Source organism: Canis lupus, chromosome 32 (assembly GCF_048164855.1).
Source record: "Canis lupus baileyi chromosome 32, mCanLup2.hap1, whole genome shotgun sequence".
Lineage (NCBI taxonomy): Eukaryota > Metazoa > Chordata > Mammalia > Carnivora > Canidae > Canis > Canis lupus.
The window spans coordinates 21,821,116-21,846,674 of record NC_132869.1 but is presented as its reverse complement, the minus strand read 5'-3'; the positions used below and the strand labels follow the sequence as shown (position 1 = coordinate 21,846,674).

Sequence of the window (25,559 nt, the reverse complement as noted above, 5' to 3'; positions counted from 1 at the left end):
ATCTGTCTTTATGTTGGTACCATATTATTTTAATTACTAGAGCTTTGTAATATATATTGAAATCAGGAAGTGGGGTGCCTGGGTGGCTCAATCGGTTAAGCACCTGCCTTCTGCTCAAGTCATGATCCCAGGGTCCTGTCATCTATTTTGTCTAAGCCCTGCATTGGGCTCCCTACTTATCACGGAGCCTGCTTCTCCCTCTCCCTTTGCCCTTCCCTGTGCTGTGCTTGCTGTCCCTCTGTTAAATAAATAAATAATTCTTTTATAAAAAAAGAGAGCAAGAAATTAGGAACTGTAATACCTTCAGCTTTGCTTTGCTTTTCCAGGATTGATTTGGCTATTTAGAGTTTTCTCTGGTTCCATATGATTTCTAGAATTGTTTTTTTCTCTTTCTGAAAATAAATGCCATTGGGATTTTGATAGGGATCACATTGTATCACAGATTGCTTTGAGTAATATGGATATTTTAAAAATATTAAGCCTTCATAAAAAAAGAACAAAATTCGGTCTTCTTGTCTGTGAACATAGAATGTCTTTGCATTCATTTGTGTCTTTGATTTCTTTCACCAATGTTTTGTAGTTTTCAGTATATAATTCCTTCATTTCTTTGGCTAAGTTTATTCCTAAGTATTGTATTCTTTTGATGCTATTCTAAATGGGATTGTTTTACTAAGTCAGTCCTTTTGTTTGTTTTTAGTGTATAGAAACATAGCTGATTTTTATATGTTGACTGTATTCTGAAACTTTACTGAATGTGTTCATTAGTTTCAACAGGTTTCATTTAGTGGAGTCTTTAAGGTTTTCTGCATATAAGATCATATCATCTGCAAACAGGGATAATTTTACTTCTTCCATTCCAGCTTGGATGCCTTTTATTTCTTTTTCTAGACTAATTGTTCTGGCTAGAACTTCTAATACTATATATTTTGAATAGAAATAATGAGAATAACCATCCTTGTCCTAATCCCAATCTTACTGGAAAAGCTTTCAGTTTTTCACCATTGAGATATGATGTTAGCTATGGGCCTTCTATATATGGCCTTTATTTTGTTGAGGCAATTCTCCTCTACTCCTATTTGTTGAGGGTTTTATCATAAAAATGTGTTGAATATTATCAAAAGCTTTTCCTGTATTAACTGAGATGATCATGTGATTTTTATCCTTTATTCTGTAAATGTGATATATCATATTATTTATTTTGTTAATTTATTATTAATTTATTTTGAACCATCCTTACATTCCAGAGATAAATCTCATTTGGTCATGGCATATGATCCTTTTAATATGCTGTTGAATTCAGGTTGCTAGTATTTTTGTCTAAGATTTTTGCATCTATGTTTTAAAGATGTCCAGTCACCAAGTATCATGTGTGGAGCAGGGAGTCCTCCCACATCTCCAACAGACAATTATCTGATACTAGCTGGGTATCCTACAATTCAACTCAATTTTAATATCTATCCAAAGATAGCATCAGATCCCACAGGTTAAGGGTTCAACCCTACAAAACTGCCCCCCTCTGACTTCAGATGCCAGTCACAAGTCCAGGTTGTTATCTGTACTTCTGACCAACTGATTATAAATCAGCACTTCCCCTCCTTTGGTAAGATTAATTTGCTAGAGTGGCTCACAGAACTCAGAGAAATATATTACTTTCTGTATCATCAGTTTTATGTATTATAAAAGGATATAACTCAGGAACAGCCAGATGGAAGAAATGCATAGAGCAAGGTATGGAGAAACTGTAGAGTTTCCATGCCACTCTCCTTGAACTTCCATGTGTTCATCAGCCCAGGAGTTCTCTGAATTCTCTTTTCAGGGGAGGCCTATTACTAGGCATAATTGACTAAATCATTGGTCATTGGAGATTGGTTCAACCTCCAACCCCTCTACATTGACTGGAGGATAGGGAGTGGGACTTAAAGTTCCAGCCCTCTAATCATCTAGTTAATTCTCCTGGCAGCCAGGCCCCATTGTTAGGTGGGGTCCACAAGTCATCTCATTAATGTAACAAAAGACACCTTTACAATTCTCATCACTTAGGAAATTACAGGGTTTCTGGAGCTCTGTGTTAGAAATGGGACCAAGACCAAATATATATTTCTTATTATAAATCCCAATATCACAAAGTCCATCAGAGATACTAGCCTATAGTTTTCTTTCCTTTTGATTGTTTGTCTGGTTTTGGTATCAGGGTAATGTTGGCCACATAAAATTAGTTTGGAAGTGTTCCCTCCTCTTCAATTTTTTGGAAAGATTTGAAAAAAACTAACATTCAGAAGTTTCATTTTTCTTCCTCTCCACCTTAGTCCACCACCTTAGGCCACCATCATCTCTCACCTGAATCCGCAATAGCCCCTTCAACTTCCACTTCCACTTGTCAATCTCTATTATTCATTGCCCATACAGCAGCCACAGAAATCTTTTAAAACACAAATTAGATCATGTCACTCTGTTAAAAATTCTTCAGTGGCTTCCCATTGCATTTGAAGTACAATGCAGAGGTCTTTAACATTTTGGCCCAAAGGGCCTTTGTGGTCCAGTCCCTGCCCAAGTCTCCAATTTTTTTTTCTTTTTTTGAGTTCCAAGTCTCCAATCTTGTCTTGTGCCACTGTAGCACTCAACTACTATTCTTTAACTACCAAATTAGTCCATTTTAACAAGATATATTTCAACTTTGATGGGGTGAGCAGAGGGAAGGTGGCATACCACCTATATCAACAACCAAATTAAAGGATTATCCTGATACTATCTCTGTCCTTTTTCTTTCATACCTAACATTTGCACTGCCTTATATGTGCCTCTTAAATAAAAACAAAATAAAAAATAAGTAGAAGTGCCTGAGTGGTTCAGTTGGTTAAGCACCCAACTCTTGATTTCAGCTCAGGTCACAATCTCAAGGTTGTGAGATCAAGCCCCACATTGGGCTCCAAATTCAGCAAGGAGTCTGCTTCTCTCCCTCTGTCCACTTATGTTCGCTCTCTCTCTCTCTCCCAAATAAATAATTTTTAAATGAATAAATAAAATAATAAAAGACTTTAATTTGAAACTAGTAGGCAGATACTATTGTTCTTCTTTGACAGTTGTAAAACTGAAACAAACATGCAAAGTCATAACGCAGGAAATAGCCATATCTACCTCATTTACCTAACTTAAATGTAAAGTAAATGCTAATGAACTTCAGCCTATAATTCATCCTGCAGAGTAATAACTAAGGCAGCATCAAATATCCACCTGATATTACAAAAAGTCTTAAGAACTATAATGCCACATCTCTTACATTCATATTTAAAGAACCATGTTTTAAACATTTACATCATTTTCTGTCTCTGAAAATTGTGATATGATTCCAACTCAGATTATCTCTATAGAGCAAAATGGCATTTGTATTGTCACTATGGCAAAAAAAAATAAGTCTTAAGATATTTAACATTATTAAAGGACTATCAGTAATTATCTAACATCAAAAATCTAGTTAGGGATCCTTGACATTTCAAAACAAAACTAAAAACTCAGAAAAACATGGAATATCTTTATCAGTATGGTTCAAGATTTATTTTTATTTGAAAGCTAAAATTTATTTTTATTTTTTAACGATTTTATTTGTTTATTAGAGACACAGAGAGAGGCAGAGACATAGGCAGAGGGAGAAGCAGGCTCCCCACGGGGAGCGTGATGCAGGACTCAATCCCAGAACCCCAGGATCATGACCTGAGCCAAAGGCAGACACTCAACCACTGAGCTACCAGGTGCCACCAAATTTTATTTTTAAAAAGAATACTTTTCATTATATGTGCTAATTTGTTAGTAATCATATATTTTCCTAAGACTGAGGAGAACTGGAACACCTAATAAAGTAATTAGAAGCATACAACTATCAATAATGAATAAGTCTGAGTTGAGAAATACAAGAAATCCAAAGCCATTTCATATGAGAAACAGACAAATAAGAGAAAACATATGAATAGGAGGACATGGAATAAATACTAGTGATAGGATTAGTAACAAGAAATCAAAATGTACCCTCATAGCAATAGGACAACAAGGGAAATAAGCAACATTGCAATGACAAGTTGCAGACTGTCAAAGTCAAGAAAATAAGGAAATATATTTTTGATTGATAATAATGTCAATACACTCATGCCAGGATTGCCAGATTTTAGAATCTACTTTCAAGGTCTGTGGAGGTTGTATCACTTAGAAATACATTCAGCTGCTAGTAATACATCTGTAATAATCTTAACTTAAATATGATAAAGGTCTATTTCTCTCTCGTGAAAAAAATCCAGAAGTACACAATTAAGGGCTGGAATGATGATTCCATGGTCCTTTGGACCAGGCTACTTCTACCTTTCTGCCACACCATTTTTAACATATAGCTTTTACCCTGAAAAATGCCTCATAGTTGCAAGATGATCGCTGCAGCTCCAACCAGGAAGTCTCCATGATCCAGATATCAGGAAAAAGAAAGGGGCAAGACCTAAGGTCAAACATCCAGCTGATTCAGCCTCCTTTAAAGTACTTTTCTGAAAGTCTCACTATAAGACCCCCACTTACTTCTCATGGACCACTACCCTTTTACTGAGAGACCAGAAGACACAGTTGCATATCTGGGCACATTGCTACACCCAACATTATAGGAATTTCAATACTAAAGAAGAAGAGGAGAAACTTTGGGAGAAAAAATAAAGACATGTCTAAAGAGGAACTTTAAGAAATTTAAGATATGGAATGCTATCTATAAAAAGAGCAATGCAGGTTTTAAGACACTTCCAAGAAGACAGATAATGAAGATCCATTTTATTCTTTAAGGCTTTCTGAGTTGCTTTGTGTTTTGTTTGAATATGACCAGCTCCACCACCACTGAAGACAAGCTTCCAGTCCAGGAACAATGGTTATCCCCCCCAAAAATGCAAATCAAGTTGAAAAGAAAACAAGGTCCAAAGGCAAAGCTATGGAGTACTTAGAGTATTACTTACAAGGATGCCTGGATGACTAAGCAGTTAAGCTCTGCTTTTGGCTCAGGACATGATCCTGGAGTTCAGGGATGAAGTCCCACATTGGGTTCCCTGAGGGGAGCCTGCTTCTTCTTCTGCTTATGTCTCTGCCTCTCTGTGTGTGTCTCTCATGAATAAATAATAAGATCTTAAAAAAAAAATCTTACAAAATTAACCAAAAGTAATAGGAAATAGAAAAAATAATCACATTTACTCTCTTCAGATAAATTTAAAACTGTGATTTCTCTGTGGTTAAATTAAAAGAAACAGAGATTTGGGAATTCAGTCTTCATAAGCACCAAGAGTATGAATACTAGTTTTGGTTTGCTGTTTTTGTCATTTTTATATTGGCCTTCCTGTCCCCAACCTCCTCATTCTGCCATCAGTTATTTTACTAAGCAACAAATCAGATCATCTCATTTGCCTGCTTAAAAATTTTATATGGTTCCCTGTTGAGTAAAGTATAAAATTTAAGCCCAACTTGGCAAAAAGGCCCCTCACAGGCCCTAGCGGACTTCTGGAGCTGTGCATCATCATGCCTGCCAGGTTGAACACTCAGACTGCAATGCCTTAGCACATATTATTTCACTTTGCTTCTGCGTCCCCAGTACGTCCTCATCTTCACTTGCTCAACTCCATTTCTCCTCCTGAGCTTGAAGATTTGCTTCCTTGCAGAAAGCCTTCGGTGACAAACTCTCTGCCCCAGGCAGCTACCCATCCTCTTGATTCCCACAGCTTTCTTCAGATCTCTGAAATAGCATCTAAGTATATTTCACTTCCCTCAGATCAGGAACAACAAACACTTTCTGTTTCCTCTTAACTCCTGTGCCTGGCACACAGTGGGCGGTGGATGGCTGTGCAAACATTATGTTTTCCAAACTGCCAATCACTTTCTACCCTGTTCCTAGGAGCTTTAGGGACAACTCACCATAGCTTACCTCCAACAGGCCCATTGTCCTCACTCAGAAGGCCTAAGAGGTGAATAATGAGAGTTCGCTAAACCCACACTAAGCATTCCCCTAGAAGGAAAGGTGTCCTCAAGAACTAACACTCTGGGACACACCCCTGGGAACCACTGGTCAAAAACATTTCCCATGGGTATCTCAAAACAAAATGATGGGGAGGGGCACCTGGGTGGTTCAGTGGGTTAAGGGATTTAAGTGTCTTCTTCAGCTCAGGTCATGATCCCAGGGTCCTGGGATTGAGCCCCATTGTCTGGCTCCCTGCTCAATGAAGAACCTGCTTCTTCCTCTCCCTCTGCTCTTCCCCCTGCCATTGCTCTCTCTCTCTCAAATAAAAAAAAAAATTAAATCTTTAATAATCATAATAAAATAAAATACTGGGGAAGGGGAGGGGACATGCAAAAACATTTCCCTTTCTTTTAATGAATCTTCACACAGTAGAAAGAAAAATGAGAGAGGGAGAGAGAGAGAGAGCAAGGAATTGGAAAAGCAGTTCAAGGAAGAGAGAGTGAACTAGCAATGCCAGACTCTGCTGTGTTTGTGTATACCTCCTACTACTCTGCTACTTAGGAAGTCATCTTCAGCCAATCTTTCATCCCTCTCCTATTGATCTTTCTGAGCTTTTCCACTGCTAACCAAAACTAAAAAGGGAAATTTTGTTTGTACAAAAAAACAAAATAATGTGATTTTACTAGGATATTTACTGTATCTAGATAAATAAATTGCCAATATTAATGTCTAAATTACATTAGGTAGTATTTATTTTGTGCTGGTAAATAATAATTCAGAGTTTCTATTGTCTCTGCAACCAGCAACATCTAATAAGTCAATTCCATTTTTTTCTTCAAATTCTTTGGGAAATATTATCAGAATAAGATGGCTTATCTTTCCAGTGTTTTAAGTTTAAATTGAGGCTTCTCTTTCCATCTTCAGCTGTTTACTCTCATGTTCAGCATCTGCAGAATCAGGCCCCAGAGTTAGATCAGCCCAGAGAGTTTCTAATTTCGTGAAATCTCCATTCTGGCCTGATTCCTGCCCCCTGGGATATACAAGGCTGCTTCTGGAGTCTTTCTAAACCACACACGGGCTGTTGTATAAGGACATTTCAGTGATTAGAGTTTGTGACTCACAGCTTTTAAAAGTCTAAATTCTGGTATCTGTTTTAACACCGCTTGCTGAACAGGATTTTGGCCTCCCACTCTCTCTCCAATTCACATTATAGAAACTAGATCCAAGAATTAATGAGACAAACATTTGCAAATATCATGTTAGATGATGATAACAGGATATTTGAGAGAAGACAAGAATAAATAAAAAGGACAGAAAGGTTAATGAATATTTGGAAGTCATTTATGAATTAACCCAATATTAATTATCTACTATATGCCATGCAATTTCACATCTATTCTCTCATTTAATCTTTAAAGCAACCCTGTGGCACAGACATTAATTATATACACATTAAAAGAGCAAACTGAATCTCAGAGGGGTTAAATCTCTTGCCCAAGAGTCCCACTGCTAGTGAGTGTCACAGGATTTGAACTTAGATCACTTGACCCTTGGTTCAGAATTCTTTTCACTGCACCACTCTGTAGAAAAGACTAGTACATTCCATGGTTTGAAATTTGTCATCCATTTTCTATAATCCACCTTTTAATGTAAGCCTTACTAAAATAAGTTTTTATTATAGTACAACCACAAAAAGGTTACATTGTCTAGAAAAATAATATCCAGACATTGTTCCTATTCTTAGGATCATCTCACTTGAGCAAGAACTGGGAAAGGTAGAATCTGTAGAGACTTGATACTATTCCCAGGATCCTTTACAAACAGGAAGAAACCTCTGTCTAATGCAGACTACTCAATGACCCCCTCCTTTTGGACTAAATGGGGCCCTTTTACCGAGGAAGCAGCTAATATGGCATCAAGCTATTAATGGGAAAAGCATTTACTTTAGATTAAGAACAGTGTAAAGTAGAGTGGGAGCCCACTATGACTGGCTATTAGGGATGTTAATTAAATATTTATAATGTCTAAATTAGCATAGTGAAAGCTCAATTCATCAATTTGTTCTGGTCTGTTTGTAAGGGGGAAAAAATAACTCCGAATGCCCCTGAAGAAAGATGCTGTGTGAGTCAATAGGAAGATGACTGAACAATTTATTATGATTGTGGTAAACTTTTTATTTTGATTTTATTTAAAGGTACTTGTTGCAGCACCTTACCTTAAAGACCATTTACCACAGTCAATATACTGGAGGGCCATGCATTATTCATTGTTATCCAATGAAAAATTTGCTAAGGTACTTCAATGCTGGATGTTTGATTGATTAATTGATTTCATGATAGTTACTTCCAAAAAAGTAGGAGTTAGGGTTTAATGTTGAGAACTGGGGCTGGAAGCCAGAAGCACTGGGTCCTTACTCAATTACTAACAAGCCTGCTGAAGAACCTAGTTTTCCAAGCTTTGAAATGATATCTTGCTAATAGAGTTGTTTTCAGGCTTCATGGTTAATAATTGAGAGGAATAGTTGGATCTTCCACTGAAAATGGCTAAGTATGCAGCTGCTTTTCCTTCTATCTAGTGTCAGGAAGCCAATAATAGCAACACCTAAATGCCCACAGCCTGTGTATGCTTAATGAATGCATTTTCGGAATTCTATTAGTTTAAAGAAAAATTTTTTGCCTCATTTTATTATGGGAAAGTCCAAAAGGGAAAGGCCAAATACCCAACCTATTTTCAATTGTAGGTGAGGCTGATTGCAAGAGAGACTTTTCATCACCAACACTTTAAATGAAGTTGTCTATAGCTGGCTAATGCTCACCACCATTCACACGTTTGGATAAACATAATTATGGGAGAAAAGTCTGGAGTTTTTACAAACCCATTCTGCCCACATTAGACCAGTGGCTTCATGATCACACTTAATGAATGTACTTCCTACCCAAAACTAAAAATTAAAAAATAAGGGGCACCTGGGTGGTTCTGTCGGTGAGGAGTCTAACTTCTTCTGGGGTCATGATCTCAGGGTTCCAGGGATTGAGGCCTGCAACCAGCTCCCTCCTCAGCGGGAGTCGACTTGTCCCTCTGCCCTCCACCCCAAGCTTGTGCTCTCTCTGTCAAATAAATAAAATGTTTTTTTAAAAAAATAGAACTTTATGAAGACTTTTTAGTTTGTTTTGGCTATAAGAAACTTTTCCTTCTATCTTGTAGATTTGCTTCTCTAATAGACAAGTGGCCAGAAAGAGTTTAACTCCTCTTTATATGGGTGCATCTGATCCCTCTCTTTCTTTCCTCATTCAGACAAGCAGGCCTTCCCTAGAGGGAGAGCTGGCATGAAAGGGTTAAAGGTTCTCTGGTCAAAATGACCCAACAGAAGGAGCCCGGCCCAGAGCTGAAATCTAAGTGCTAATGACCGCTGCCCTTCACCCCGCTGCTGTCCACCGGCCAGACCTGCGGCCGGGCGGGGGCCAGGGCTGGGAGAGGGCACAATGTTCTGCATTTAACATTTGAACTTCTCCTATGCGAGGCAGCAGGCCGTTTTGTCCTGGGGTCGCTGACCCTGGCTCCCCCATCAGCTGCCCTGAAACCTTAATTGAATGACAGATGGTCATCTTCGAGGTCGCCAGAAGCTGCGCACTGCCAGCCGCGCGGGGGCTGCGGCCCCAGGCCCCAGCGGTCCTGCCCCGACTCTGCCAGCAAAGGGCGGGTGACAGAGGCAGCAGGCGCCCTGAGGAACACACCCGGCCCACGGGCACTGCGCGGTCGGTGGGTCATGGTCGCGCTCAGGAAGGAAACCAAAGCCTTAGCGGCCGCGGGGGAAAACCTCCAGATCCTAGTGCCCCTGCCAGCTTCCCAGGCAGAGCGCCCAGGGTAGGCCCACACTGGGCATTCTCCGCGGCAGCTCGCAGCCTGGCCCAGCTTCGAGCCCTGGGAAGCGACCGTCGCAGGGCAAAACCGTCTCTGCGGGAAGGCCCATGTTCCACCATCTCGTGCGTGGCCCAGAACGTGGAGCCTCTGCCACCGAAGGCCAACACGCCAGTGTCCAAGCGCAGAACGGCCATCTCCAGACCTGGCTTGCCCTCCGGGGCACGCCAGGAGGCCGGGGAAAAGCCGGATCCCAGGCCGCCAGCCCTGCAGCACGCGGCCTGCCCCGAGTAGCCAGGAGCGCCTTCGAGCGAGTGCCCTTTCCGCGGGCCCCCAGCCTCCCAGGCTAATACCTGCGCGCTGGAATCTTAAAGCCACCCCACTGCGGGGAGCTTCGAGGGCTCCAGGGTAAAAGATGGGCGCCCAGAAAGGCGCCCGGGGGCACCACGTCTAGCCGCGCTGCCTCAGCAGACTACCCGTAGTGTCCTCTCTCTCTCTCTCTCTCTCTCTTTTTTTTTTAAATAAAAGCTGCGAGTCCTACAATTACTGGGATTACAGTGAGCGGGTATTGATCTGCAGCCGGCATTGTAGGATCAAGCAGGCGGGCGGAGGCAGACATCTCCGCCCCCACCCCTCACCGCCACCTAGTCCTGCAAAGCGCTAAAAAAACGTTTCTAAATGTTTGATTTCAGACACACCATCAACACCTGCTGCAAAAGAATGACCTTCCCCCCCCCTTCTCCTACCCGCCGGAGCGACCACACCTCCTCCCCCTCCACCCGTGGGCCTCTCAGGCCCGAGCCAGCTACACCGCCACCTTCAGCCCTTTTCCCCCCTTTTTTTAATTACTGAGGGAAAATATACACATAAGCAAAAAAAAAAAAAAAAAAAAAGCATCCCCGGCAGGCGCGAGAGGGGGTGGTGAGGAGGCCAGCGAAGGCGGTAATGCAACCCTAATGCACAGATAGCTGACATCAACTTCCGTCAGGCAGCTCCTGAAGATCGAACCTTTCGATTGTAACTGGGACAATTTGCATAGTGATTCCCTTTCAGAGCTTTCCCGGGTCCATAACAAGCCCAGGCAGCTATTCAAATGCAAGTTGCAACCCCAAATGCGAGGCTGGCCTGACCAAAAAGAGCCATCCTGCTGCTGGGAGAAGCGAGACCCGAGCTCTGGTTCTGATCCTTTTTCTGTTCTTCCTTTTTCTTTCTCTTCTCCGGTTCCTGATTTAGCTGGGAGCTGTTTATTTATGGCTGCAAATGTGTGTGTGCGAGGGAGAGGGAGAATTGATCTTTGCCTGGATTTAAAGATGGAGCCGAAGGCGCTGGAGGGAATTTGGGTTTGTGCGTCTGGCGCAGACCCTGCGCGCCAAAGGGGGCCGCTTGGCACCGAGCCCGAGGTCTTTCTTTCTCGCACCCCTCACCTCGAGACCCTGCAGGAATCCGCGGGCCCAGGAGCGGCCTGGCTGACCCACCTGCCCCGGGCCAGGCTGTCGAGAAAGGCTTCGTGGAGGGGGCCAACTCGTCCCCGTCTTTAAAATGAGCACAATAAAAGGTATCACCTGCGACCTGTGCGGATTATTTTTCTTAGTGTTCATTGATGCGGGAGCCGGGTGGGGCGGTTTACAGGTTCTGGGGGAGGGGGTAATTAGGGCACCTGAAATTAGGCTCCCCAGTTTCCCGATTTCTTTCACATTTGAAATTATGCAGATTGATTCTCGTTTCCCTCCCTCCTAGGGGGCAAATCCTCCAACGCAAACCTGATCGCTTGTCACAGAAGCAACTTGCCATGAAATCCGCTAATGCGCCGCGACTCGCCCACCGGGGTAAGCCAGTCTCACAGGCGCGTGCGGGGGGAGGGGGGCTGGGTAGGCCGGGGCAGGGGCTTCAGGGGCCCGGCCACGCGGGTCCACTGCTGAGCTTGTAGCCACACGGGGTGGGAGCCGAGGGCGGAGGGCAGAAGCCGCGTCACGGCCCGGGAGCCAAGCGGGGGCGCCCCCCTCCCGCCTGCCCTCCCAGCCACGGCCGCTAACGGGTCCTCCTGGCGAGTTTAAAGTAGCAAATAAGGGCTGGGAGGAGGCCTCCCAAGCAGGGTGTAAATATCCCGGCGTGCCCAGCTGGGTGGCCGGTACGCGAGCGCGTGTCTGCGGTTTGTGCGCGGTTCTCCTGCGAAGCAGCGAACGGCTGCAGAACCGCACCTGCATTGGTGCGCGTTGTGGAACTCGAGCCAGAGGAATTCACAAACCGGGGGCAAATCCCCCGTATGAAACTTGTCTACACTTTCTTAGACTGCTTCCCGCTTTCTGAATCTCCCAGGTTGCTTGGTTGTCTCTCCAAATCCAGGCCAAACCTGCTAAAGATGTTCACAGGCCACTGTTATCGCAGCACTGACCATTATCTCGGTGGCAGAACCAGCTCTTCTGGTCAGAGAGCAAAAAACGGCAACTAAATTTGTGTCCTTTCTTTCTTTCGCTTTCCTTCTTTATGTTTTTTTTTTTTTTAAGTGATGAGAAAACGTAGGCTTCTTAAACCCACAGAAGCAGCCAAACATGCATTTGCCAATGTTCTTTGCTTATATTGGTTCTGCTGCTGAAAGCTGACTGTCCATGAGCTTTTTTCGTTGTACTTGTTTTATGCAGAGCACTTGGGATATTTTTCTCATTTTTTAAGTATTTGTAAAACTTAAAAAATATAGGATGCTTTCCTGATCATTTCACAATAGGTTTCTTAAAGACCAGATATGTAGGGGGAGTATTTGGGATTGAATGGTGAAAAAAGCCGACTGGAAGGTACAAATAAACCCAGTGCAAATTGAAAACAAATTGAACAGATGAAATGACTATGAAAGAAGATGAGGGAATTAAATAGTCTGGAAAGAGCAAGTTTAAGATCTGAAGTGTCCAGATTTAATGGCTGTATGTAACAAATCAAAAAGAATTAAATCTATGCCTTTGCCTGTGTGTGCACAACCAAAGAACACAGGTCCTCCTGGGTATCTTGGTCAAGTGCACATTTATTTTTAGGAATTTCAAAGGACAGTTCAGCTTTAGGATGCTTTCCTACTTTTTCGGCAAACTACAACCAATTAGGTGACCTTCAGTTCTGGTGGAAAACAATTTAAAATATATTTCTGGCTGTAGAAAAAAAAGTGAAAATGTTAATGTCTTGATAGTTAATAAATTACAGGTTTCTCAGGGGTTAATTTGATATAAATAACCTAGTCTTCTATGAGCACAGAGGGAGTAAGGTAGAGGCCTTGACTACAAAGAGCCTCCGTCTGGTGGTGACAGAGCTTTGTGTGTCTGAGGGGAGTGTGAGGAGGCTCTGAACCTAGCTTTGGGTTTGTTGCATCCCTTTCCCTCTCTTAAAACAGTAACTCAAGATGTAAGTAAAAGTGTTTTCATTTTTTATTGATCCTGCTAACATCTTTCATTATCCAGCATGTAGCCACAGCAAATTATTGCTCATTTGATACCGAGAATTCTATTGACCATCACTTTCATTGGAGAGAGAATTCTAACTACTCCGCTGCTTTATAGTCAGTCAAAGCTAAGGCTGAGGACGTTGCTCTGCTAAAACTGAAGTAAATTGAGCCCTCTGCCTCCAGGAATTGATGGAGATGTGTTCATTACATTGGGCCACGTGAACATGCATAGAAATCTGCTTTTTACTCTGCCGACCTTGCCCCCATTCAAGCAAAAGGTCGGCCCCTTTGGAACAGATCTGCCGACTTGGAGAGCTAGGCATTCGTTTGCCTCTCCTAGATCCCTTCTGGCAACTTCTTTCCAGCTCTGACCAGGGTTGGGGCAATCGAAATGATGCAATGGAAGCCTGCTCCTGTGGCCAATCTTGTGCTCAAAAAACACCCCAATTTGGACACCTGCAGAAATAATTAAACCTCCCCATCCCCACCAAAATAAAAATAAACCTCCTAAAATATCCAGATGAGTAACTTTATGATCTGGATGTGATTTCCTAGATTAAACTGACCCCCCACACACACCAAGACCCCACCTCATCAGAGAGGGCTAAGTAAGGGAGGAGGGAGCTCTGAGATCAGCGTCTGTTCTCTTTAACGGTTGGCAATGGGCGTCCAGAATAGAATGACAGGCCAGCGAATCCTGCACCCACACCAGCAGTGGTGCAGGTGGAAGCTCAAGCCTAGTGAAGGTCTGACCTTTGACCCTCACCCCCCGCAGCTCTGGGGCTCTAAAGGCTGGAGACGGAGGCCAGTCGGGAAATGAGGTTGGAGAGAAAGACCCGGAGAGGAATGGAGAAGCCGGGTTTGTAGGTGGCTGAATTAGCCTTGACACGGGAAGGAACTGGAACTACCATACAGCAGAGGACACGCGACGCCCCAAACCTCCATCCGCGGACCTCCTCCCTAAGGCGGCTCCTCAGAACCCGCCTGCTCAGGACCCCTGCGTCCTCTCCTCTTCCCTTTGGACGTGTTCGGGAAAGGTGCCCGACTCAAGGGTGCGTTGGCCCGGCGGGACAGGGGAGAGAGCGACGCGGAGCCCGACACCCGGCCGGCGAAAGCTAAGCTGGTGGGGCTCGACCACTGCTAGCCCGATACCGGCGCCCAGCCGCGCCTGTCGGATTTCCAAGTAACAAGCAGTCCACGCCTGCCTGCTTCACCTTAAGCCCTCGACCCCAAGAAGAGGCCAGACGACCTTGGAGAAGCCATGTCCCTGGGGATTCCGTAGAAGAGGTGGTTAGGTTGGGTTTCATTTCCGAAACCTATAGGAGATAGGTCCTCTCGGTTCCAGAATAAAAGGAGAGCCAATTAATGGCTCTAACAAACCTGCCCACGGTGTAGGCAACCCCAGAAAGAGTGCCAGCTCCAAATCGGAAGGCACATGAGACTCTAAAGGACCTAGCTCAGTAGTTATTTTCCTAATGGTGCTAAGTGCCGGTGAAGCTATTCACACTCTCTCGAAGGCCGTGCTCTGTGAACCCTAGCGCGGTTGGGAGCCACTTTGTTCTAGAACAAGGCAGTGAACGAGTGGGAGGGTGTTCTGGGCACGCTGGTCTCTGACCCAAGAACAGCAACTAAGAGATGATGGTAGATTCTAACTGGACTACTGGGGATGAGGGGATGGCAGCTGGTGGGGGGCGAGGGGGGGCGGAATTTAAGCCAAGATTCACATGGTGAATTTGGGGTGAGGGGGTGTTTCTTCTTGTTCTTAACGTAGATAAATAACTCTCAGCGTTGGTATAACCAGTGCGTGCCCAAAACAGTCGTGTTCCTTGAATGCGCGCACCACCGCCACACTTGGAGAATCCAGCCCACAGAGGTTTCCAAAACCCCATTTTCCTGATTGCTGCCCAGACTCTGGAAACCCCGTGAGCCTTCGGGGAAGGGAACCTAATCCCGGCCAAGCACACACAAGAGGGTCAGGCACACACACGCACAGCGCATACAGGCACGGGAGGACCAGAGGCTGTGATTCCTTGGATGGAAGATCCATGGTGGCTGGATGGGGATCTGAGAGACCCTGACTGAGCAAAGGCTCTGGCGCTGCCAGAATGGTGTAACCTCTAAAGGAGTGTCATCCTTATAGTTATTTAGGGGAACAAGACCTGGGATCTGGGTTTCAGTTAAAGAAGTTAAGGGCAAGGAACAAATGGCCCAACATTTCTTTGGAATGAAGCAGAACTAAAAACGGAGGAAGCTGGACAGGCATTGCTGCAAACTGGAGATTAGGAAATATATTATCCTTGCACACACAGCGGCACACATCTTCTCCGATGGCGAGCTCATCTGTGAGCGGGGAGTCTCCAGCACCCACACTGAGCATCATAACTGCCCTTTCAGCCTCTTCCAGGTTTTGCTAGGCAAATGAAAGGAGCAGAACTCCTCAGTAAATTATTTTGTTCAGCCCTCTGTCTTTTTATGAAAATAAAAGGCAACACTTTGTCATTTTTAATCATATAAGCAGACAATAAACCTAATTTCATTATTGATTTTTTCCAGAATCAAGTGATTTTTGTGCAGTGTCTGTTGTGTTTCCTTTCCAAAGAATGGCTGCTTGCTGGTAGATTGTGTGGGCATAACGCTGCATCTACTCAGCCCAGCCCGGTGATAATCTGAAACATGCAGTTGATTGTAGACTTTGAAGCCGGATAGCTGAGAGGCACCTCTTCCTGAATGGCAGGAAGTTTGGTTTTTGTCTAATTATCTGGTAATGGTTTCAACTGGGCTGCTCCTAGACCCTCAGGATAGATTTAAGGCTCTCAGCTGGTGCTTTTAGGAGTTATGGCCTCAGAGATTCACTATAATTTTTCCAAAATAAAGTCAAATAAAACTAAAAACAACAACCCAAGATTCTTGTTAATGTGTTGGGCCCAGATGGCACCATGAGTAGCATTAGCAAGGGGAGCACACTGTCCCTGTTTGCAGAGTTCCAAGCCTGGGGAAGGGGTGCTCCCTGAGCCAGCTGGACATGGGCCACTGCAAAGGCTTAGCCCAAAGCGTCAGGGGATACCAGTTACAGCAAAAGGGCCTAGAGGGTGCTTCCTCTGCATTCTGGAGTTCACTTGCCTTTTTCTTTTTTAAAAAACAAAGACTATTTGATTTCAGTGCAGAATGGAGTTGGCACCTTTCATGAGAAAGTCTTGAGGTGAAGAGAGGTGGGCCAGGCCTCCACCTAACTATAGAAGGAAGAGAAGAAGGAAAGAAATGAGGGAGGAAAGCTACAGAGAAGAAAACAATAAGAAGTGGAGAGGGAAGAAAAAAGAAAAGGAAGGGAGGAGAAAGTAAAAAAGGAGAGGTGGAGAGGAAAGAACAAACAAGAAGGAAAGGGGGAAAGAAAGGAAAAGGAAATGGATTAGTGAAAAAGATGGTGAAGGACAGGAAGGAAGAAAAAGAAGGAGTAAAAACAAAATTTAAAAGAACAAACAAAGAAAAAATACAAAATTACCCCATCCTAGGCAGGGAAACTGTAATTGACCTGGAACACATCCTACAGCTCCAGGTGGCTCCTACTCCCTCCAGAAACGGAGAACAAATGACAGCCCCAAGCATAAATTAAAAGCTCCCCAACTTCCTACTCCAATCCAAAAGACTAAACTCAGGACGGAGACGTCAGGGGGACCCACCCACTACCCTAGCAGCGTCCCCTATATCAACGCCCTTATAGTCTGCAGGGAGGGGTCGCCCTCTCCTCCCACTCCCCAGCCCGCGCCCTCCCTCCCGCGCCACCGCTTCCAGGGGGCTAAGACCCAGCCCGTGAGAGGGAGCCGGGCGCGCTGTGCCCCGCACAGGGAGCTGGAACCTCGGGCCTGGGAGTGACCCTCGGGCTTTGACCTTTCCCGCGGTCCTCCAGGGTCAGTATTTAACCTTTCACTTCCCAGTCCCTGGTCCCCGGCTGGGGAGAAAGGGAAAGCGGGTCGATATTTGGGACCGGCGGGGAGGAGGCGGGCGGCGCCCAGGCCGAGTGCGCGAGCCGAGGCCCTAACCCGAGCGCCCGCTCCCCTCCCCAGGCGCAGGGAAGCGAGAGCCTCCAGGATCCCGCGCCTGCCCTGCGCGGCGCGCTGAGGCCCGGTTACACCCGGGGTCTGGGGAAGAGCCCGCTGAGGCACGGAGGACGAGAATAAGCGTCCTTCCCAGTTTTCCTGCCCCGTTGAGAGCAGTGTCCCTTCATCCAAACGACTCTCCTCTCAGGCATGAGCCACTCGTTTGCATTTTGGGCATCCGGAAAGACTTGGCCAGATGCACTGAAGGCGACAGTACCGAATGAGACTAGTGGTGCCCCCCCACCCCCCGCCTTCAAGCCCGAAGTATTTGACCTGGGAGCGGGTGCCAAGAGTACCAGTGAAGAAATCGGGCCAAAGTCGGGGCTGACGGGCCCCAGCGACCGCCTCACGGTCCCTTCTGGGAAAGCAGAGATCAGCCTCGCTCCTGCTTCATTCCACTAACTTCCAAAAGCGCCTACAACCCGCGCCCCAGAGGGCTCACCCCGCGGGGATGGGGAAGGTGGGCGGCCAACCGGAGGCTGCAGCGGAGGGCGGAACGCCCCCCACCCCCAGCTCCCCGCGGCTTGGGGTTTTCGCGGTCTCCCCAGCTGGAGCCGGGGCCGCCAGGAGCCAGAGCGTTAGGTTCAAATGCATCAAGACTCTGAAGTCATTTATCCGGATTCATAAATAATTTTCTTATTACACTTAAGCCCGATTCCTGCCCCCTACCCATTTTTATTGCGGGGTTTCAGCGGCTAAAAAGTTTCTAAGTCGTGTGGGCCGCTGTTTTCCTTTTTCCATCATTAACATCATTAATATACGCTATCAATAACCCTGTCGTTCGGAGCCGAGTTTCACGGTATTGATCCACGCAGCTATTCATCTCTGCCATGCAAGACACGGAATAATTTTCGCATTACAGTAGCTTGGATTTGCTTTTAATTCATATTTAAAGCTGCAACCGGCTCGGTGGAGCGCTCTGCGAAAGACTAGAGGCGCCTAATTAATAATAAGTTAGAAACGAAGGAAGGCACTGGCGAATAAATAATTAATACAGACATCTATGTCTCTTTGAATATTGCTCCTTTAAAAATTTAGACTTACCAGGACCATACTGTAAGTCTGCAATTTATATTGCGGGGATGATTTAAGAAAGCTATTTTTTTTCCTTGAAATACAATACTAAATTATTTACGGTGTTTTGCAAACCTAAGTTCCTTCATTAGCTAGCCCCTCCGGTTTATTCCTACCAGGTGGAAAACACCAATTTTTTTTTAAATAATCATAATAAGAACCATAAAAATCTCCCAGCAAAAACCACTGGCTGCAATTAGCTGCGGGTGTCAAGGGTGGGGGCAGATTGGCCGGGAGAGTCCAGTATGGACACCAGTTCTCTGAGGAGTTGGGGGCTGCCATATAGGGATTTTTGTTAGGGAAGGTAAACAACAAAATCCAAAGTATTGAGCAGTGACTTTGGGCATTCGCTGGTACCAGAAGGGACAGAGTTTGACGAAAACTCAAGAGTCCTCAAAGGGCCTCTGGAAGAGAGGAGGCTGGGATTTGGAGGGTTCCTGGTTCTTCCCCAAGGTAAATAATAATAACAATAATAAATCAAGATTTCTAGAGAAAGGCTGTTGAAATCCAGAACTGGATTCCAGGTTAGCCAGGAAGTAGAGTAGGTGAGGAGAAACAACAAAAAAAAAGTGGGTAGAAGTGACTGAAATCGGATGCAATTTTTGTGTGAGAGAAACTAGGATTTGTTTGCAATATTGTTAGCAATATTGATTTTTTTTTGTTACTTGGATTAATGTATGTTAAACAGGAAAATACAGGCATTAGTCAAGTACATTATAATCATCTATTGTTGAGAGCAAAATTTCTCAGGTGAGTGCCAGAGACTCAAGAGGCAGTTCCAGGGACCTCAAGACCACCCAGGCTTAAGGTGGGGCAGTCAGAGTCCATAGGGGCTTGGCAGTGTGGGGAGAAGGAGGTGGCTTTACCTCCAATTCATTCTTTTTCCCCTTTTAGAAAATTACAGCCTTATATTTAACCAGCCTACTACCCATGTGTGTCAGGTTTGAACCCTCTGCTTGGGTTAAATGATGAATAGAGAAAATGAGAGGTGGAGGTGTTCTTCACTACCCAGATCCCCCCAAAATTCCTTACAACCCCGTCCCATCTAGCCCTGCCTCCAGAGGTCTTGGGCCTGGTAACCAACCGTACGACACTCTTGGGTCTTGACCCAGGGCTAGGGGCTCCCACATCCCAGCATTGGTGGCCGGAGGTTTGGCAGGGTGCACAGTCCACATGCCTACACAAATACACGCACAGGTTAGGCCTGAAAAAAGACACACTAGGTGGAGAGGGAGACACAGGAGCAGCTATTGACAAGCACCTGCAGACCCTCCGAACTGGGACCCCCGGACCTTGGGCAAGGACCCAGCTCAGAAAAGCATACCACAGAGAGAGGATACATCACACACACACACACACACACACACACACACACACACACCCCAATCCCTAGGGACACTACCTGTCTCAGGCCCTGCCTTCTCTCCGGGTTTTCGTGGATTGAGGGCCAAGGCTCTCAACATTTATGTGGCAAGTCTCAGAGAAGCACTCTTGCCCTGCAGCGCAGGTGAAGGTCTTTTCCGAACTCCAGCAAAGCTAAAGTGTATGAACAGGACCCCCAGGGCCTTCCTGTGCCCCAAGGGCCCTAAGGGCCAAAGGCAGGTGTGCTCCCCCAGAACAAAAAGGATACTCTGAGGATGGGTTCTCCTGCCAGTCACTGGAGTGAAGGGATCATGAAGCTGAGACCAGCAAGGTGGACAGAGCCACGTGGGCAAGAAAAGAAAGAAGAGTGCGGAAAGTGTCAAGAGGAAAGGACAGACGAAGGAAGGGAAGGAAAGAGAAGAGTTGGCCAGGAGAAAACAAAGGACCCAGCAAGGGGCACCAGACCCTGGAGAGAAGCACAGGCAAGGGGTGGAGAGCCCAGAACACTGGCGTTTCATTTTTAAATCTTCTAGGTGTCTGCAGGTCAAATAAAGACAAGGGCAGTAACGATTATTCTGTTAAATCTATGGTACTTGACTGCGCAAACACTAATTGATTAGACACCAAAATGATTTGTTTAAAGAGTTTTCCTTCCCAAGTGCAGCTGTTCTCTGGCCTGGGTGGACGTTATCCTGCGAGGCTACGGAAAAGCCCCCCAAGTGGGCTGTGCGCCCCACCCACCGCAGAACCCGAAACCTACGCCCGGTCGGGGGTGGTTGGTCCAAGCCTCTCCAGCCTGAGGCTCCACGGGCTGGACCGACACCTGGGAATTCTGCCCTTGTGTCCATCAGGGCTGGAGGACGGTGCACCCGGGGACCGTCCTGAGCCGACTTTGCCCTCCACCTGCCCGCTTTGTCCTGAGTTTTACTCACTTCGGGTTGCTTTGACTTGCACCACAAGGGACCTTTCTCATTTGCCTCTGTCCCCCTAACCCCTAGCCCTGCTGCTTTCTACCTGCATTCGGCTAATCCAAAACAGAGCCCCAGATGGGTGACAACGGAAGAGGAGCCTTAGCCATTGCCCCAAAACTGAAAAAAAATTGTCGCCCTCTGCAGCCATTATAGGTCTGCTTTGTAATACGTTTCAACCTTATAGAGATAAGACTAAGAAAATCCACTGAAAGGTTGGTGAGAAAAGGCCAAGTCTCCTGGAATAGAGCTGACTGCTGACTGCGTCCAGTGCCAGGTCTTCTGGCCAGAGCATCACTAGGACGCTTTGAATCCTTCTGGCAGCCCACCACCACCATCACCCCCACTCTCCAGCCTCCGCCTCAGGACACACCGTATCCCTTTAGCGCTCTTGACCTGAGGCCTTAAAAAGCCATTGCCGAAGTGGAATGGATTTAAGCCCAAGAGAAACCGCCTCTAGTTTATTAAATGACCCAAGAGATGAAGTAGTAATCCGAGATGCTCGAAGAGGGGTCTGACGTTGTGAGACTGCTGCCTCTCGCATCTACCAGAACACAATCTTGAATCTTCTCATCTTCTAGAACCCAGCGTCAGGAGGCATTGGCATGAACCCTTCACCAGTGCATCTTCTCTTTGGGATTTAAAGGGGGGAGGGGTAAGAAATGAAACAAAAAGACTGCAAAAGTACAGATATCTATATATAGTATAGATATCTATATATCTATATCTATTCATACACATATATACTTATGTCATGGGCAAAGCCGTAATTTATGTTGTTAGGTTTCCTTTTTCCTTAAAAAGGGAAAAAGTTAACCTAACAGATGAATAAAAACTATATGCTAAACAGAAGATCAAAGACTACCGAAGAGGGCTAGAATAATTGGTTACCACTTTCTTGTCCCCCAGAGGATGGGGAGAAGCCATTGACTAATTTTTTTTTAATTATTTCCAATAGTGAATCAATCACCAGATCACTTTGAATTTTTTGGTGTTCTATTCTGAACTAACAGTAATTTTCTGAATAAAATTTCTGCAGAGATGTGAAGAAGGACAGGAGAGGCTGGCAGGAAGCACCCAAGATCAAATCCTTCATCCCACAGTTATCAAATTCTCTACTATCGCTAGACACCAAAGAAATGGTCTCTCACCAGGAGTTTAATCCTAGACTTGCTACAGGCATCACAAATTCTGGTGAGTTCCATTCTGAGACTCTGGCCAGGGAGTCAGCCTCCCCCTGGAGCCCTGAATGGGGGAATCTGCCCTGACACCAGGTTTGCTGTATGTGTGGTCAACAAACAGCAAGTAAACATTTGATGGCTCAGGGGGGCTAGAAACATTTCTTTGGAATGGTACTGAAAACTGGGACAGGACCACATATTACATCTCTATCACTCACAAAAAAGAACTAACCCAAGGAACTCTGAAACTGATGGAAGCTTCTGAGAGCTTTGTGTGGCCAGCATTTAGAGAAATGACCTTATTTTCAGTCTCTTTTCTAAATATGGTGGAGTCTCCTGGCAAGCTCTAGTCCACTCAGTACAGGAAGGATTGTACCTGCCCAGCCACCACCACCCAACATTTACAAAATAAGTAGTCTAGAATCCTTGTTTTCTTAAAAATATTCATGAATGTTATTTTGTGATGGTGACTGACCCTATTTTTCTTTCTTTAATTTTCCTGCAGCTACTTAAAATCTAACCAGCTGACAATAATCCCTCCCCTCAAACTTCTTGGCTGTTAAAAATTGAACAGCATCCTGTAATTACATAGACTGATCAACCAAGTAGTTTTAAGGGACTCCCTCCTTGGACTCTAATTCTTTCATTCCCCATAATGCACCTGCTGGATACCAGGCATTGTGCTGGCACTGGAAGGGGGAAAGGAAGAGAGGAATAAAATGATGAAAAGCTATCCCAGCCCTCCAGCAATTGGCAGTCCATCTAGCGTAACGCGCACACACACATTCGTCATAAGGCCCAAGAACATCCTTTCCACTCATCACACATCCCTAGTAATAAGAAAATTTTCCAAAAGGGTAAATAAGAATATAATGCTTCTTTAAAAATCACTGCAATTTCATCAACCACAGGTAAACAATGGTAATGAAAGGCATGGAAAGCCAAGAAAGATTAGGGAGATTTGCAAACCAAAGCAAGTCCTGCAAACGTGTTAGCTCAACATAGATCTCTCCTTTGGCTTCTCCTTTAGGGACCAACCCTGTACCAGACCCCCTTTTCATGGGGGAGTCCGTGTTGAGCTCACCTGATCTCAGCCCTCTTCAGATAGGCTCCAGCAGCCCAGCCAGGAACCACACAGGAAGGAGGGTTTCCAGGATCAGGGCTGGAGCATCATTATGGAGTTATCCGTAATAACTTACACAAAGAGAAAACCATGAACAATTTGTGCACTTGGTGGTATTTATTTCTTTCTTTTAACAAACTGCCTTTTGGGAAGAGAGTTGTCATAAGGGCAAATCAATCCTTTCAGAGGTGATTAAAATTGGGGGGGGCACAACACTTTAGCTCACAGGTAGCCTACTCCTGAAACCCATTGTTTGGTCTTATGTGAGAGCTACATGCTCTATGTTGTAAGAAAAGAGAACAGAAACAATACTGAACCAAGGTTGCAGCTTCCACCAACATATCGTTGTGATCCACTAGGCAGAAAATGGTTCTATGCTTTTGTGTCTATGTGTATGCATAATTAGATGTACCTATAAGTTTAAATAGAGTAGTTCTCTGAGTGCCTTTATGTCAGTGCCCCCCCCCATTTTTCTTCTTTGGGGGCCTTAAATTCCTAAATGTTCACTGTTCAGGTAGACACTAAGTCCACTGAGATGGACTCCCATTTCCTGGGCCTCTATGGGCGTTATTTGGACAAGATAGGAATGCCTCCAGTGATGAAGCCAGCCAGATTAACCAATCTCAGGACCACATGTTACATCTCTATTACATGTTACATCTCTATGGCCACTTTCAAGGAAGTCAGATTGGACTGTACCCACTGGCCTTGACCTATCTGGATCATGATGTTGCCCTGGTTGTGCCAGGGAACTGGATAAAGAGATGAGCCTGCTCATGCCTCAGCTGGTGGGAAGTGTCCCCCAAGGACTGGCTGGCCCAAGTGTTTGCCTAGGGTACTTAGCCACCAACTACTCCCACCACCCCAACCGGGGCCTGTCCTAGAGCCTAAGAACATTTTCAGCAGGAACACTGCTGGAGGGCTCCAATTGCCTCAGGAAAGGAACCTACAGTCCAAGTTTGGCCCAGCGAAGGCCACACACACTTTGTTCCACATCCAGGTCCCGATACCCAGGCTCTGAGAGGCTGTCCCCCATTGTGACCACTGCTTGCCCGGGGCTGAGGCTCGGCGCTGACCGGGTCGTAACTGCCAAGGGCTGGACAATGGGCACATCTGTCCTTTCTCTGAGGGATGAAAGCACCTAAGCAGACACGGCTCTGCCTTTTGTTACGGTTTTTTTTTCTTTCTTTCTTTTGTCAATGAAAGAAAGCCTCGGCATGTGGTAGCCGGGTGTACGTCCCACACTGGGGGCCTCCGCTTGCGTCCCCACCGAGCGCAAGGACCAGGTTCGATTCCAGATTGGAGCGTGATTGTGGGAAGCGGACAATCACTCCCAAAGCTGAATTGATTTTCAAATCTGGAGGCTTCTCGCGGGGACGCCGGGAAGAGGGCGTCCCTACGGGCCAAGCGGAGAGCAGCGCGCCTGGTCCACTCTGCAAGCGTCAGTCCTTCCCTCAAGCAGCGGCCTCTGGGTGCGTTACCAGGAGGGCCACAGAGAAGCCGCAGGAACAGCCCAAGCCTCGGGAGCCCCACCAGCACCCAGAAGTTAGCGTGGGAACCCGCCAGGGCGCTCCCCACCCCCAACACACACACACACACACACACACACACACACACACACACACACGCCCAGGTACTCGCGGAGCGGCGCGGCGCCTTAATTATCAGCTGCGACGAAGAAGGACCCAGGCGGCGGGGGACTACGAGGTATGGCCGGGGCCAGAACTCTTGGCACGAGCGTTCCCCTCTCCGGCTCACGGAGGAGGAAGGGTGGGCAAAGGGGCCACAGTCCCCAAGCGGACCAAGACATTTAAGATATTTGCTTCTCCTCCCTCCAAAACAGCCAAGCACCTGAAGGTGAGAGCAGGGGCTCCCGGAAGCCCTTTGGGAAACAAAGCTTGGGTAGGTCAGGGTGGAAGGAGTAACGACACAAGCTGAGGCTCCCCGGGCAGCCGACACCGAGTGGCAGCAACTGGAGAGAGGGGTGAGGACTTTGCAGCCTTGGCACACCACCCGGGATGGGAGCCGGAGCCCGGCGGGTGCTCAGAGCCGAGAGGCGCGCGAGTCTCCGCGGGTTGCGTTGGCGGCCCCGGGTCGCGCTCCCCGCCAGGCCTTCGCACGTGCGCGCCGGCCCAGGGCCACCCGGCGCCGCTGTTAGGGCGCGGGGCCCCCCTGCATCGTTCGTACGGGGACGTCACGGGCCGCGCGCGCGGGGGCTGAGGGGGCGGGGCCGAGCCGCGCGCCTGCGCGCTGAGCCCCGCGGGCGTGAGGGCGGGCCGCGGCGGCGGCGGCGGCGGCGGCGGCGGCGGCAGCGGCGGCGGCGGCGGCGGCGGAACCGCGGCCACAGAGTCTGCAACAGTAACCGAGCCATGGCTGGAGCTGGCCAGCGGCGCGGGCAAGCAGCAGCCGCGGAAGACGCGCGGACTGCGTCAGGGGAGCCGGGAGCCTCAGAATCCTAAGAAGGAGAGGGGCGAGAGGGGGCCAGGGGCGGGCGGGCTGGGGGCGCCGCG

General features: G+C 46.5%; 1 long non-coding RNA gene across 5 annotated transcripts in view; it reads left to right on the top strand.

Moving 5' to 3' along the window:
- The window catches only part of LOC140622829 (uncharacterized), a 69,116-nt gene extending 45,758 nt beyond the window's left edge, over window positions 1–23,358 (top strand). For 3 of the 5 annotated variants that reach the window (XR_012022494.1, XR_012022491.1, XR_012022495.1), the window contains 3 exons: window positions 11,057–11,378; window positions 11,561–11,649; window positions 13,264–14,907. This is a non-coding gene — a long non-coding RNA (uncharacterized lncRNA). Of the gene's footprint in view, window positions 1–11,056; window positions 11,379–11,560; window positions 11,650–13,263; window positions 14,908–21,784; window positions 21,940–22,431; window positions 22,650–22,956 lie in introns of those variants that run through there. The other 2 variants (XR_012022492.1, XR_012022493.1) reach the window with 2 other exon arrangements.
- The last annotated feature ends 2,201 nt before the right edge of the window (window positions 23,359–25,559 follow it).